Here is a 14,577-nt window from a genome sequence, read left to right as displayed (position 1 = left end):
CAGACACGTGTGATACTGTGCATGGAGGGACATTACGTACAGATACCCACCACGTACCCTGTAACTGAAGTGGTACGTCCACGGTCAGTGTATACGTGCGTGTAAACTGGCGGCCATCTAAGTATGAATAGGGAGTGGTGAAGTCAGATTTACAATAAAGTTTCGCCGGCGATTTTTCAGTAACTAGACCTTGAACACCAAAAATAATTAGTTACACAAAGTAATGCAGGTCTGGTCTTGGAGAAAATACCAAATTGGGGTCGTCAAAGACTTGTTAACGATAACGACGCAATTTTAACGGGACCTTGCACTGGCAGCGGTCAAAAATAACATCGGGGATTCACGAAAAACTACTCCATAGAAGTTGATTTTTTTCCCTCCAGACTATGATCAAACTTGTTAGGAACGCATAGAAGGGACAACTTGAAAATCTATGGAGCGTTTTAACGAAAATCTGTATTTTCCTACTACGGAGAAAACCGACCAGCCGTCACTTTTGAGCGCCGGGTGTGCGTGTTGGTTTGAACATGGATGTAAAAAATCTATTTTTTACATCCATCGTTTGAAGCAAAATCCTCATTATGCATGCAAATTAGGTACCCAGCTCTCAACGTGTGTAAGCGTATTTTTTTGCAGATAATTAAAGACATGTTCTGATGATGGTCTGAATTTGAAGTGAGTATTTTTTTCATTAGATGTGAATGCCTGGAGACCTTAGAATAAGGAAAGCCGGTGTATATAGCCAACGGAATCGGGAGAATTACACTTTGGTCGCGGCAAAATATGTCTCTACCTGTTTGACTGATTCCCATCTTGCATGGCAAATTCGAGTACTGGCTAGTATATTTCCCTCGAGCGTAATTTCAGCCCCTCGTCTGCACTGGTCGGAAACACAGTATTTGGAGTTTGTTAGTCGAGCACACACGGAGAATAGGAGTTTACATGTGTATGTGTGTTAGTTTGAACTTTGCCAGTGGAAGTTATTGCCTTGTATGATCCGTTTTAATATGATTCCGGCAACCCGGGACGGCCTGCTGCAGATCGCGTGTAATTTTCATATGCGGAAAAAAATCTGTCAAAGCGAAAATAAGATTTGAAGGGACTGTGTGTGTAACTGTCACCGGCCCGGCTATCCCGCAAGCCTTGTTGCATAGCCAGCAACAATTAACACACACAGCCCTGCCATGGGATACATGTGGAAGCTGAACTCTACATAAGGGTAAAACATTGACATTAAAAAAGACGTCCATGGCAAAGCTCCATGGTAAAACCTACCTAAGCACCTCATGATCTCCACACCAACTCAGAGATTCCGGCCGGCGCGGCCTCGCAACATTGCAACCTGGGCAAGCTTTTACAATGTGCAGCGATCACAGTACGCACCACTGGCAAAATGAATGATAAACTAGTCCGTGTATGCACCAAGCCGACAAGCCCAATAGCAAACTCACTTCTTGGTTTGATTTCGCTGTTTACCTAACTTTTGTGTTAAATTAACGATGCATTAATTTACCAACTGAAGACTGATTTTGGCTGTAGAGACGATTAGGCTGATCATACGGCTCAGAGGCCTCCGATTTGCATAGACAACACGTCCGCTGCTCCTGCAGAGTTGTACGCCGGAGAAGGTAACTGCCTAGCCCTGAGTACGATGTTGTGTGTTCCAGATATTTTACTAGTTAAATAGAAAACGTAAATGAAGTCATCAAGACTTAAACTTTACTTGTAAACATGGTCACCGATAAGTTAATGTGGCGATGTACGGTGTTTATGCTTGAGGCCCGCTGCCCCTGCACAGTTGTACGTCGGAGAAGGTAACTGCCTAGCCCTGAGTACGATGTTGTGTGTTCCAGATATTTTACTAGTTAATAGAAAACGTAAATGAAGTCATCAAGACTTAAACTTTACTTGTAAACATGGTCACCGATAAGTTAATGTGGCGATGTACGGTGTTTATGCTTGAGGCCCGCTGCCCCTGCACAGTTGTACGTCGGAGAAGGTAACTGCCTAGCCCTGAGTACACTGCTGTGTGCTCCCGGCGTAAGCCGGAAACACACAGCATCGTACGCAGGGCTATGTCGCTGGTTGTGCTCACCTCGACCACCCCCCGGTACCCGATTAACTTCGACCTTGTCACACTTTTACAATTTTCAAAATATAATATAACTTCCTTTCATGAAAAAATATGCTTGCTTCAACTAAAAACGTTAGCACTTTGATAGGCAAAGTGCAGGCACCACGACAGCGCCTGTGCGTAATCAGTGAGGACATGGAGCTAGTCTCCGGCCGTGGAAACTTCTTGCTGTTCGAGCCTGACGCTCATGGAATTTATTTTGTGTTGAGGACGACGAAACAAGATACCTGCCACTAAAAATTATGATTTTCTTGTGCTTTAAAGGACGCAAGTCGAAGTAAGCTCCACCTACGGTCCGTTTCTAACTCCGTGGGCGCTGCATGCTGCACCCCAAGCTAGTATCTGCATGGATTTTTTACATCCATGGTATCTGTGAACGCAGCAGGCCTGCTGTGATGGCTGTGCTGTGTGATCAGAGGTCCGCAATACGCTGACCCTTGAACTCTGACAGCGACCTACTTTGTTAACATCGAGTGCGACCGAGGCCTGCATGAGGTGTTTCATATATCAGTTTGAACAAGGCTTATTGAAGAGATTACATGATATTGAAAAAACTTAAAACTCAATTGAAAAGCTGAACAAATTTATCACAGATTTGTTACAGATAAGAAAAGTCAAGAAGAGAAAAAAGAAATTTGTGATGACTTCTCTGACGTGTATGTGATGGTAGTCCATTTTGACGCGATGTAGGTCGTGTTTGATTCAGTTTCTTTTCTCTACGCTTTAATGCGCATTTTAACCCTTGGAACTTAATGATAGTAATCAAAGGAACGAACTACCACAATTATTGGATTCGAGGGCAAGTGATTTTCCCCGGGCATTTGGAATTGGAAAGTCACATGACAAGTCCTTGAGTTTTAAAATAAACAAGATTGGAACCAATTTGGGATAATTGAATGGTGAAGTAATGTTTATGTAATCTGCAAATGTAAGCTCATCTGCTTTTCTTTTGAAGTTGCACACTTGTTTTTATGAGTAACTCAGATTGTAATATCGCAACATTCAGCTATAGGGCACCTAACACGTTTGAGATATTGAAAAATATCAAATTATCGCAAATTAGTTCCAATCATGTTAATGTATTCGAAGCCCGTAAGCTAACTTAAGTACTGACCAAAAAATATTCAAAGAGCACTAAGCACTGTTGCCGTCTGTCTTTAGGCGAACTTTTCGATAACTTAACCTTTAATTTTTGAGGTGAAAAAAGTCCCGACTTACACAGATCTTTTGAGTTTATCAGTGTCTTGTCCATTTTTTGGGATAGGAATACATCAAATGCTTGTCGATGTTTTTACGGTAAGTACATGGTTTTTATTACTTTTCTATGTCGGGGCACTGCGGTCACCATTTACGTAAGCTTAATGTGTTGTTGGGAAATGATCTACTCAAAGCATTTCTGTTTTTCAGACGGTACATGTATGATGTAGATATAGAGACATGGACCTTACGTTTTGCAGTCTATCTTCCGACCTGATATTGAATGTATTTAATGCATTTGCAAACGGACCAATTTGTTTTCGATATCAGGAAAATTTGTTGATTTTTGTTGCCTTGTTCGCTATTAAAGTCACTTTCTCTAAATGTTACATCGTCGTATCGTCCTTTTATCGGGCTAAAGCTATTTTAGCGATGAATGTATCGATAAATGTATCGATACTTTAACAGCGATTTTCCCCCGGCCCGTTCCCAAAACAGTCATATTATCCGAGCATCGTTGTATACCACCGATGTATATGTCACAACATGTACATCCGCTTTATTTAATTCCTGAGCGGAAAGTTTTAACCCCAAATTTCATTTCTTTAAAAATATTTAACATTACGACCTTCGTCGTACTATCTGCATACTGTGATTGGAGGTGCGCACTGAATAAAATCGCTCTTTTGTTGATCATCCCTTGCTCGTTCTGCTAGTTCTCTATTAAACTTAGGGGCAAAGAGAGTTTGCTTCGGGCAGGTTTCTTGCTCTGGTGTAAAAAATTTGCCCCCACTAACGTTGGATATTCGGCAAAAATCCCCATGACTTCGCGATCGCACCAACGCCTGACATATGCTTTTTCGCTGTTTTATAGTGAGGTGGCCAAACCTATCATCGTGAGAACTGTACTATCAACAACCGTGCCTAGACTGGACTAAGGGAGAATTCATAATGTTAGCTATGAAGAGATGTAAGGCAACGATACGCTTAGGAAAAGTGACGAACTACGAGTAAAGTTTGGGGAAATCAACTCTGACCATAGCTAAAAAAAGCAACTTGATAGTATATACCCTATTGCAAAACTACTGGGTTTCGCTGATTTATCACAGTTATCTTCGATCCGTCTTGTTTTCGTGACATTTATTTATACCGCAACTCGGATGGGAGAGTGGTCGAAGTTTCTTTTGCCTTTGGGTAATTTTATCAGTGACGCAATCCTTCATGCTTTGTTTTGTTTTTGTTCTTTTGCTTTGTTTGGCGAAAACAGTGTGTTCTGACCGGCACTTGCGTGATCGAATGGTGTACATATTTGCACTATTATATACTTGAGGCCTTTTACCGTACAAATGTAAGTGGATGTTATGAGCATTTCTCATTGGGATTGGAGTGAATTATAAGACATGCTTGTCAACGCCTTTTAGTATTTGCAAGTACATGGTTTGTGTTATTTTCTATGCCGGGACACCTTGGCGCTACTATTCATTTATAATATCACATCTTACTGGAAAGAAGTGAGTGAAATTCCCCCATTATATTCCCTCGCTCAAAACTCCGCGTGACAATAATTTGCTTGTGGAAATGTTTTACTGAACAAGTTCTTTTACTTTTAGCGATCAGACGATAAGGACAATATTTCGAAATCTCAACTTAGATTTCTCGATAACATGTTTGTCAATTTTTTCGAACGGATCCTTCGACATAATGTGACTCGACGAACAGGTGATTTAGTATAGAAATTGAAGGTTAAGCTTATGAGTTTGAAAATCAGTCCTGTGTACAAAGAAGTGAATTGTATGCGAAAAATGACACGAATTCCGCATGTTTTTATAGGGGAAAAAATCCAGAGAAATCTTCCAAAATTCACAACTACAACGAAAAGGGTCATACATTCAAGTTGTAAAATTATGCTTAGGCCACTGCCCTGTCGTCAGATGAACGCGTAATAGGCCAAACCCGGAATTCGAATCGACCACGGTACAAACAAAGCCATGTGCGCAAACGCGCATAGACGTACGTGTATTTCCATACGCGTTAGTACACATGTGGGTTTGTTTGTACCGGCATCACGTGATTATTTGGGCGTACTGAGTCTGTAGAACGCATAGCGTCCTTTTTATTCCGGAGTAGAACCATTGCGTGAACATAACCCGCGTACGCATGAACGAAGTTTATGTCTTGCAGTCACGCAACGCCGACGCGATGTACCTTTCATATACTTCTGGCAGAGAGGTGAAGCGAACGGTATGCGTACATGGTATGTCATTCAACAACCACATACCCAAGACAATGTATGTCCACTATTACTGGTGTACAACCTGATACAGAAAACTTAAATTTCGTTGTGAATTGCCGAAAGCCCATCTTCAATCATCACTTTACCGTACATCAACAGTGGAACGCGCGGGATTGCTTGCAAACACGCGAGGTCGTGTCCCTGAGGAGAATCAACGCGCTTGATATTAACAAATTCGACAAGGTGTAAGCAGTTGTTTTTCTTTTGCTTGATCTAAACGAGCCGTAGCGCCACTTGTTAAACTTATAGTACAGAACAGATTCTAATTCATATTTTCCAGTTCTAATGTGGAAAATTTAACACGCTTAATCTGATTTTTCTTTCAAAATAGTAAACTTTATTGAAAAAGTCAAAAAGGACTGTACTTCATAGAACATTTCTAGCAACAGAAGTCGTGGCAATGTACACTTGTCAACAAGGAATCCACTGAACACATACACTTCAGCTACACACGTAGTGGCAATTGCACAAGTTAACAAGAGCTCTGCTTCACTGAACACATACACTACAGCTACATATGTTGTGGGATTGTACATAACTCAACAACAGTTGCACTTCATATAATACTTCAGTTACACATGTCGTGGCAGTGTAAAATGGTCAACAAGACCTGTACTTCACTGAACACATTCAACTAAGCTACAAACGTCGTGGCAATACCACAGTCACCAAGAGCTCTGCTTCTGAACACATACACTACAGCTACATATGTCGTGGGATTGTACATTACTCAACAACAATTGCAATTCATTGAAGACTTCAGCTACACATGTCGTGGCAGTGTACAATGGTCAACAAGACTTGTTCTTCACTGAACGCATTCACCTAAGCTACAAACGTTGTGGCAATAACACAGTCACCAAGAGCTCTGCTTCTGAACACATACACTATAGCTACGTATGTCGTGGGATTGTACATTACTCAACAACAGTTGCACTTCATTGAACACTTCAGCTACACATGTCGTGGGACTGTACATTATTCAACAACAGTTGCACTTCATTGATCACTTCAGCTACACATGTCGTGGCAGTGTACACTGGTCAACAAGACCTGTACTTTACTGAACACATTCACCTAAGCTACAAACGTCGTGGGAGTTACTAGAGTCATCAAGAGCTCTACTTCACTGAACACGTACCTACAGCTACAGATGTCTTTGGATTGTACATTACTCAACACTAGTTGCACTTCATATAACACTTCAGCTTCAAATGTCCAGACAGTGTTTACTAGTCAACAAGAGCTGTACTTCACTGAACATATGCACTTCAGCTACAAACGTCGTGGCAATGTACACTTGTTAACAAAAGCTGTATTTCATTGAACCTGCTGCTACAAATGTTGTGGCAGCGTACACTAGTCACGGAGAGCACTATTTCACTGAACACATGCACCTTGGCAACAAATGTTATGGCAATTACAAGAGTCATCAAGAGCTCTGCTTCACTGAACACACGCACTACAGCTACATATGTCGTGGCATTGTACATTTCTCAACAACAGTTGCACTTCAGAACACTTCAGCTGCAAATTTCCTGGCAGTGTACACTGGTCAACAAGAGCTGTACTTCACTGAACATATGCACTTCAGCTACAAACGTCGTGGCAATGTACACTAGTTAACAAAAGCTGTACTTCATTGAACACCACAGCTACGAATGTCCCGGTGATGTACACTAGGCAACAAGAGCGGTACTTTAATGCATGCTTCAGCTACAAATGTCGTGGCAATGTACCGGTACACTGTATTGATATCCATCACTTTGAAGATTCTGAAATAAAAAATTAAAGGGAATTAGCATCTTTAACATATTACATTAGAAGTACATCTATCTTTAACAAGTCATCGACAATGACACAGTCCCCGCATGTTAATGTGTACTTTAATTACAAGTCCTCCGGGAGGAAGTTGTCCCCTTCATTAATTAGGTATGTGATTAAAAATACTGCATACAGATGGGGCTTAATGGCCAAAAATGAGTTCCATGTGGTGAAAACATAAAGCCAATGTGAGTCGCCATACTAATTACAAAAGGTCATTAAAATGAATCAATTAGGGTATTTGCAGTATTTGCGGATATATCACTGTAATTAGGAAAGTTATTACATATGCAATTACAAATTAATTAACTTTACACTGATAAATGTCCTTTTCACTATCAAAGTAATGTAAGCTTAACATCTGTACCAAGTTTCATGAAATTTGATGCAGTATTTCTTGACATATCAGACTAATTACGAAAATTCAATAATTGACATGATACTGCTACATGCCGTTAAACAACTTGATGTGCATATGTATGACATAGGTAAATGTCCTTCTGCCAACTTTGAATGATACTGGGCAATATGTCCGAGTTATAGCTCTGTACATGAAAAAATAGTAACAAAATGGCCACCAGGTAGCCATTATATTGCATTGGATTGTGAAACCAAAAGACATGCATATTTATGACATGATAGGTCAATGTCCTTGTACCAACTTTGAAAAACATCAGTTGATACATATCCAAGTTGTGGCTCGGGACATGACAAAATCATAACAAAATGGCCACAAGGCAGCCATATTGCATCAGATTGTGAAACCAATTGACATGCATATGTATGACATAGGTCAATGTCCTTGTATCAACTTTGAATAAAATCCGAGGATGCATGTCTGAGTTTAATGCTAAGGACATGGAAATATTGTAACTAAATGGCAGCCATGCGGCCATATTGGATCATATTGTGAAACAAATTGACATGCATATATGGATGTATAGGTCAATGTCCTTGTTCCAACTTTGAATAAAGTTGGTTGAGATGTGCCTGAATTATGGCTCTGTACATGAAAACATCGTAATCAAATGGCTGCCTAGTGGCCATATTGGATCGTATCACAAAAAAAAATCGACGTACATATATGACATAGGTCAATATCCTTGTACCAACTTGATTAAATCGGTTGAGATGTGCCTGAGTTATGGCTCTATACATGAAAAAAAATTGTAATAAAATGGCTGCCTGGCGGCCATATTGGATCGTATCACAAAACAAATCAACGTGCATATCTATGACATTGGTCAATGTCCTTGTACCAACTTTGAATAAATTCGCTTGATACATGTCTGAGTTATGGCTTTGTACATGAAAAAATGGTAGCAAAATGGCCACATGGCAGCCATATTGGATCGATTCACAACACAAATTGACATTCATATCTATGACATTGGTCAATGTCCTTGTACCAACTTTGAATAAAATCGGTTGAAACATGTCTTAGTTATGGCTCTGTACATGAAAAAATTGTAATAAAATGGCCGCCTGGCAACCATATTGGATCGTATCACAAAACAAATCGAGTTGCATATCTATGACATTGGTCAATGTCCTGTACAAACTTTGAATAAATCGGTTGTATTATGTCTGATTTATGGCTCTGTACATGAAAAAATCGTAATAAAATGGCCGCCTGGCCACCATATTGGATCGTATCACAAAACAAATCTATGTGCATCTGTATGACATATGAAGTAATCCTTGTACCAAGTTGAGTGAAATCGCTCTTTGCATCTCTGAGATATCTGCGTGAACGGACACACGCACGGACACACGCACGCACGGACATGACTTAACCTATAAGTCCCCAGGATGGTGTCCGTGGGGACTAACAAAATATATCTGTTCATTTACTCATGGTGCATGTTCATGTACTTTGCTTGCATTAACAGGTAAAAAGTCCATGTGTGTACTGTGACAAAACTTTGATATTAGATTAGATTTAATTGATAACGCTGATTCACTATACACGGTAGTCAATGAGAAAACTCGAAATAATTTTCAATACAAAACTAGCAATATCTATGCATTGATAGACGTTTGATTATTGCATAAATGTACTTGTGATTGAAATAGGATGGTTAAAACTCATGTGTGAACAAAAATTTGATTTTGGAATTTCATTGAAAATGTTCATCCACAATACATGGGAGTCTATGATATAAATTGTAAATAATTTTTTCCGATGAAAAATTTGTTATAATTGTGTATATATAGACGTTGTATAATGGACATTATTACCGGTATGCTTGATTAGACTAGGATGGTTACAAATGGTTGTGTGTAAGAAATTTGATTTTGGAATTTCACCGAAATGTTGATTCACTATGCATAGTAGTCTATGGGGAAAGTTTGAATAATTGTTTTCAACACAAAACTAAATCTGTGTATTTATAGACATTTTACAACTGATACAAATGTCATTGATTCAAAAATGGTGTTTGAAAGTTCAGATGTGGACAACAATAATGATACTTGAATTTCATGTAAAAGTATTCTTTCACTTTTCATGACAGTTTACAGGTAACTGCTAAATATTTTCCATACAAAACTTGCCATATCTCTAACATGTAAATAACTTTGGAATTATTCATTGCCCTCAGTGAGCTCGACTTACAAGAAGACAAGGGAAGATGTATGTGTGACAGATGACTATAATTTTATTCAGATTTACAGTTAAGGTGGTTGGAAAGGCTAGAGCGTCAGTTATAAATTTCAACAAAACTATTAAAATATAAAAGTAGTCAACATTCTCTGTGGTATAAAAAAACTAGACATTTGGGCACAAAGGCATTGCAGAATTATAGCCTGTTGAAACTTCTGAAAAGCTGACCAAATAAGAAGAAGTTGGGGAGTCCTTAGTGTATTAACTATGGTAGAGGTCCCCTAGCTTTTATTGAAAATTTTGAAAAGGGAAAGTCATTATTTGCTGTTTTTCAGGAAAGTTTGACAAGGCGGTGCTGGCATTCAGAGTGCGTGACTGCTATTGTAAATGCATTTTTAGATGCTTTGAGTGTCAAAGAGGTGTCAAAAGTGAGATTAATCAAAAAAACTGCTCTATGACTTCAAAAGAGGGGTGCAAATATGGCTTGTTTTCAACATTTTTGACAAAATAACAGTTTTCCTTCATAATTTTATGCCACTTTAATCCAACCTTTGAAATGAGATATGGACATGGAATTTTTACAGCCTATTAACAAGGTTACAGATAAGATTTGTATGGCACAATTTTCCTGTACTTGAAGTGTTTTTTGAAAAATCACATTTTGAAATTTGAAAGAATTTTTAATAATTTTTTGATATATAAACCCATGTAAATCATAAAAACAAATTTTATTTACAAATCCTGCCGTACAAATCTTACAATAAATAGTGTCAACATATTTATAACAAATTTGGTAATATTAATACTTTCCAATTATAATTAAATTCAAATATGTAAAAAAATATGAAAAATTAAATTTTAATATTTACTGGTGTCATATTTCAAAATCACGGCTGCAAATATACAATTTTTGGAGAAAATATTAACTAAGGGAGTTATCCTGAAAATTTGAACTAAATATCTTCATTCTAACACTTGAAACTACATTAACTCTGAGAAAAGATTGGTGCAAAAATAGCCTTTCCAGCCACCTTAAATGACTTCAGAAAGAAATCATGCAACAAATCATTTTTATACCCCACAATATTGTTTGAACACTGAAAATGCTTTTTGATGGGGTGGATACTTATGAAAATTGAAAGTGAACCCCCTGTGCTGTTTGACAAACGCATGACCCCCTCCTTTGCAGTTTTCAAATTTGAGGTGATCCCTGGATTTTGATGGCCAACCCCCCCGCCATAATAACTGAACACTCCTTAAATGTGTCTCTAAGTTTTAACTTGAAACAAAACACGAGCTACGCTTTTATTGGTAAAAACAAAGTAGATTAATTTGGTGCTATTTTGGGTTGCACATCCCTGAAGAAAAAGTGTAAGCTTACTTGTGAACACTCCTTTAAACTTTGAAAGCCAATAAGGACATCTATTTCTCAAAACAACCACTACTTGGGCATTTTAGAGACATAATGTACAAGCCCTGCATACGATTGTTGTGTGTTCCCAGCGGAACACATGTAGCATCGTATGCAGGGCACAGGCATTGTGTGTACTGGGTAGTTTGTAAAAGTGTAGTTCATGCTGTGAGTTTACGCTACGCTTGGACATACTGGTACGTAGCCTTACCACAAAGGTTTGAAACGGACTTGTCTGGCCTGAATATAAAACTGCCCATTCTAGTCAAAAAATAAACACAAATCCTACAGTCCGTTACCCAGTTTGATGCGGAAGAGTCTCTACTGTCCAAAAAGCATTCTCATGTCACGATAACAGAAAACTTTAGGAGATATCTGCCGTGTTTTGACAAATTCGGCATTTCTAGAGTCCACCATTGTAATAACGCAACACATCATAATGGATAGCGTCTATACATAGAAAGTGGTGAATCTCCTTTTGATGCCATTGATGGCATTAACTCACGTACCAATCAGTGATGTGGACAGCATTCAATTATGATAATGAGTGGTAAGGCGTAGCATGTATTCCTTTTCTGACAGTATATTTCCCCATCAGCCAAGTCAGTAAAAAGTGGTATTGAGCCAAAACGTGAAGTATTTTCACCCACTTGGCTTGGTCTATTATAGCATCTTTAGTCAAATGACTCAACTTTACAGTATTATTTTTTCAACAGCTTTCAAATGTACAGTATTATGTTAAAATACATCTTATGGAATATGTTGTGTTTCATTAATTTTTCCATCTTGACCTGGTAGTGAAATATGGACTTGGCAGGAAAAGGGATACACGTCAGAACGCAGCATAAAGTAACCGCATAAACTACTTTTACAAACTACCAAGTCAACATAACATCTGTGATGCATAGCTATACCACGCCTACCTTAGGGAGTCTTCAGAAATCACAGGGCCGGGAGAATTGGGGAGAGGGTCAATTTTCAGAAAACTGTTCAAGGGGGAGGGTCATTATTTATAAACCTATCTTGGGGAGGGTCACTTTTGACAGAAGCTGATTTTATGGAGAAACCTTTGATTGTCTGTATGATATTTCCTGAATAGGAAATCACCAATGAAATACACTGATTCCTTCAAATGCATATACATTATCCACAAGTTTCACAATGAAGCAAAGAAGATGCAGTGGTATCCTACATTTAACACCTTGAACAGTTAAAACTAATGAAAGACAAGAGACAAAAAACATATGGAACAGGTGGAAAAGTGTATATCAATTACCACATGAACACAAATACAAAGATATTATTATTTATATATTGTAAAATATGTGCATAATTTTCTCAGAGACTACCATGTACACTGAGTGAATGAACATTTCAGTGAAATTCCAAAATCAAATTTCTTGCACAACATGGACTTGAAACCACTCCAGTCTACCGGTAAACATGAACATTAACACCAATAATCAAGTGTACATAAGTGCACAGATTTACCTATTTTGAATTGGAAAACAATTATTAATACTTTCATCATAGACTGCCATATATGGTGAACCAACATTTTAGATTAAATATCAAAATCAATCTCTTGTGCACAATGCACAATGTGATTTTACTTCCCATTTCAAGCAAAAGTGTATTTCAATACATTATCAAACACATCAAATATACAGATATTGCATGTTTTGTGGTGGAAAATTGTCAATAATTTTCTTGATAGACTGCATGTAGTGTGATTGTTATTTTTTGGATGAGGCACCGTATCAGCCACATCTTGCCTTCTTATAGTAGCACAAAATATGATAACCCTTCCGCAAATGTATGAAATGCCATATCTCTTCAAAAATGCTTGTGTGATAGATTGTGACTGTCCCTCCAAAAACACCAGCCCTTTTCTCCGTAATTTGTCCCTAAGTTACATAACAATTAAACAAATTTTGTATAGCTGATACTTTTCACTTATTCCTGAGGAGAATACTGCAGTGGTTGGGGGAGGGTCAAAATTTAGAATGTTAAACAAGGGGGGGTCACATTTTAGACAGGAGGATAATGGGGAGGTCACATTCTACGGTAAAGGTGTGCGCGGAATGCCCCAGGCGTGCCCGGCCCACCATCTTACTGAAGGCTCCCTTACCATATGTATACCCATGGATGTACATACATTCATGATGTAGCGTACATTATGGACAAACGTTTCACAATATCCCCGGACGCTGCTAATCTCACAGTGAGTTAGCGGATAGTTAGCTGTGAATATGCAGTGCTGCATGTTGTGGAGATCAGAGGTCTGTGGCGATGACCCCCTCCCCCCCCATCAGACCCGGGCATGCATGCGTATTCAGAGCTGTAAACAGTGAGATAGTGAGTGAGCGTTTTTAATTGCAATGCTCCAGATAAACAAAACAAAAAGCCCATCATAATCCGAAGTCGGGGTGCATCGAGCGCCTACCTATCGACGGATGCCAACGCAGATGTCCATTTTCCTCTCCGTTTACTAACTTTCTCCGTACTTTACTGGGCGGCTGCTGCCGTGGGAAAAATCATGAAATCCACCATCATGGATATTGAACCGTTGACCTATGATGTCACATCTGGCTTCGGGATCTAAACAAAAACACGTATCTCGGTCGATATTTTGCTTAGTAAGCAAACTTCTGCGCCAAAATCAAATCAACTCTCTAACAGTATTTTTTACACTTTAATTAATGTAAACGTGTTTTTTTATATCCCGATGCTAGAATGTGACGTCATAGGTCAACGGTTTGGCTATCTGCAGCAACATCCTGAGAAATAATAAATAGGCTAACCTCATTCAACCCTGGACATAAATGTCAGTTTTACTATCTTTTACCATTACGAAACTGACTTGGTTTGGAATCACGCAAGCCCCACGGCCCAGCCTAGCTCTGCATGGCAGGGTGTTACCGGCGTTATACGGCCTTCCTCGTCCTGTTGTGAGGGGCCGGAACGCCAGTAACACACAGTCCTACCACGCAGAGCTAGGCCTAGCTGTGCCAGGGTCCATAGCTGTGGTGTTTTCAGACGGATCCCTGCCTTTTACGGGCTGGTTTTGATTTTTACGATTTTAACTAGCCCGTAAAAGGCAGGAATCCCGT

At 39.0% G+C, this 14,577-nt stretch overlaps 1 long non-coding RNA gene across 1 annotated transcript; it reads right to left on the bottom strand.

The window, feature by feature from the left end:
• Positions 1-5,938: 5,938 nt before the first annotated feature.
• Positions 5,939-14,035, bottom strand: LOC139128768 (uncharacterized). Its single transcript, XR_011551402.1, has 2 exons — positions 13,911-14,035; positions 5,939-7,399 (listed from the first exon to the last, which is right to left on the bottom strand). It is a non-coding gene; the product is annotated as an uncharacterized lncRNA (long non-coding RNA).
• Between the last annotated feature and the right edge of the window lie 542 nt (positions 14,036-14,577).

The sequence above is a fragment of the Ptychodera flava genome, unplaced genomic scaffold (genome assembly GCF_041260155.1).
Source record: "Ptychodera flava strain L36383 unplaced genomic scaffold, AS_Pfla_20210202 Scaffold_68__1_contigs__length_638736_pilon, whole genome shotgun sequence".
In the NCBI taxonomy this organism is placed as follows: Eukaryota; Metazoa; Hemichordata; class Enteropneusta; family Ptychoderidae; genus Ptychodera; species Ptychodera flava.
Note: the sequence above shows the minus strand (reverse complement) of the source record. Positions and strands in the feature narration are given on the sequence as shown.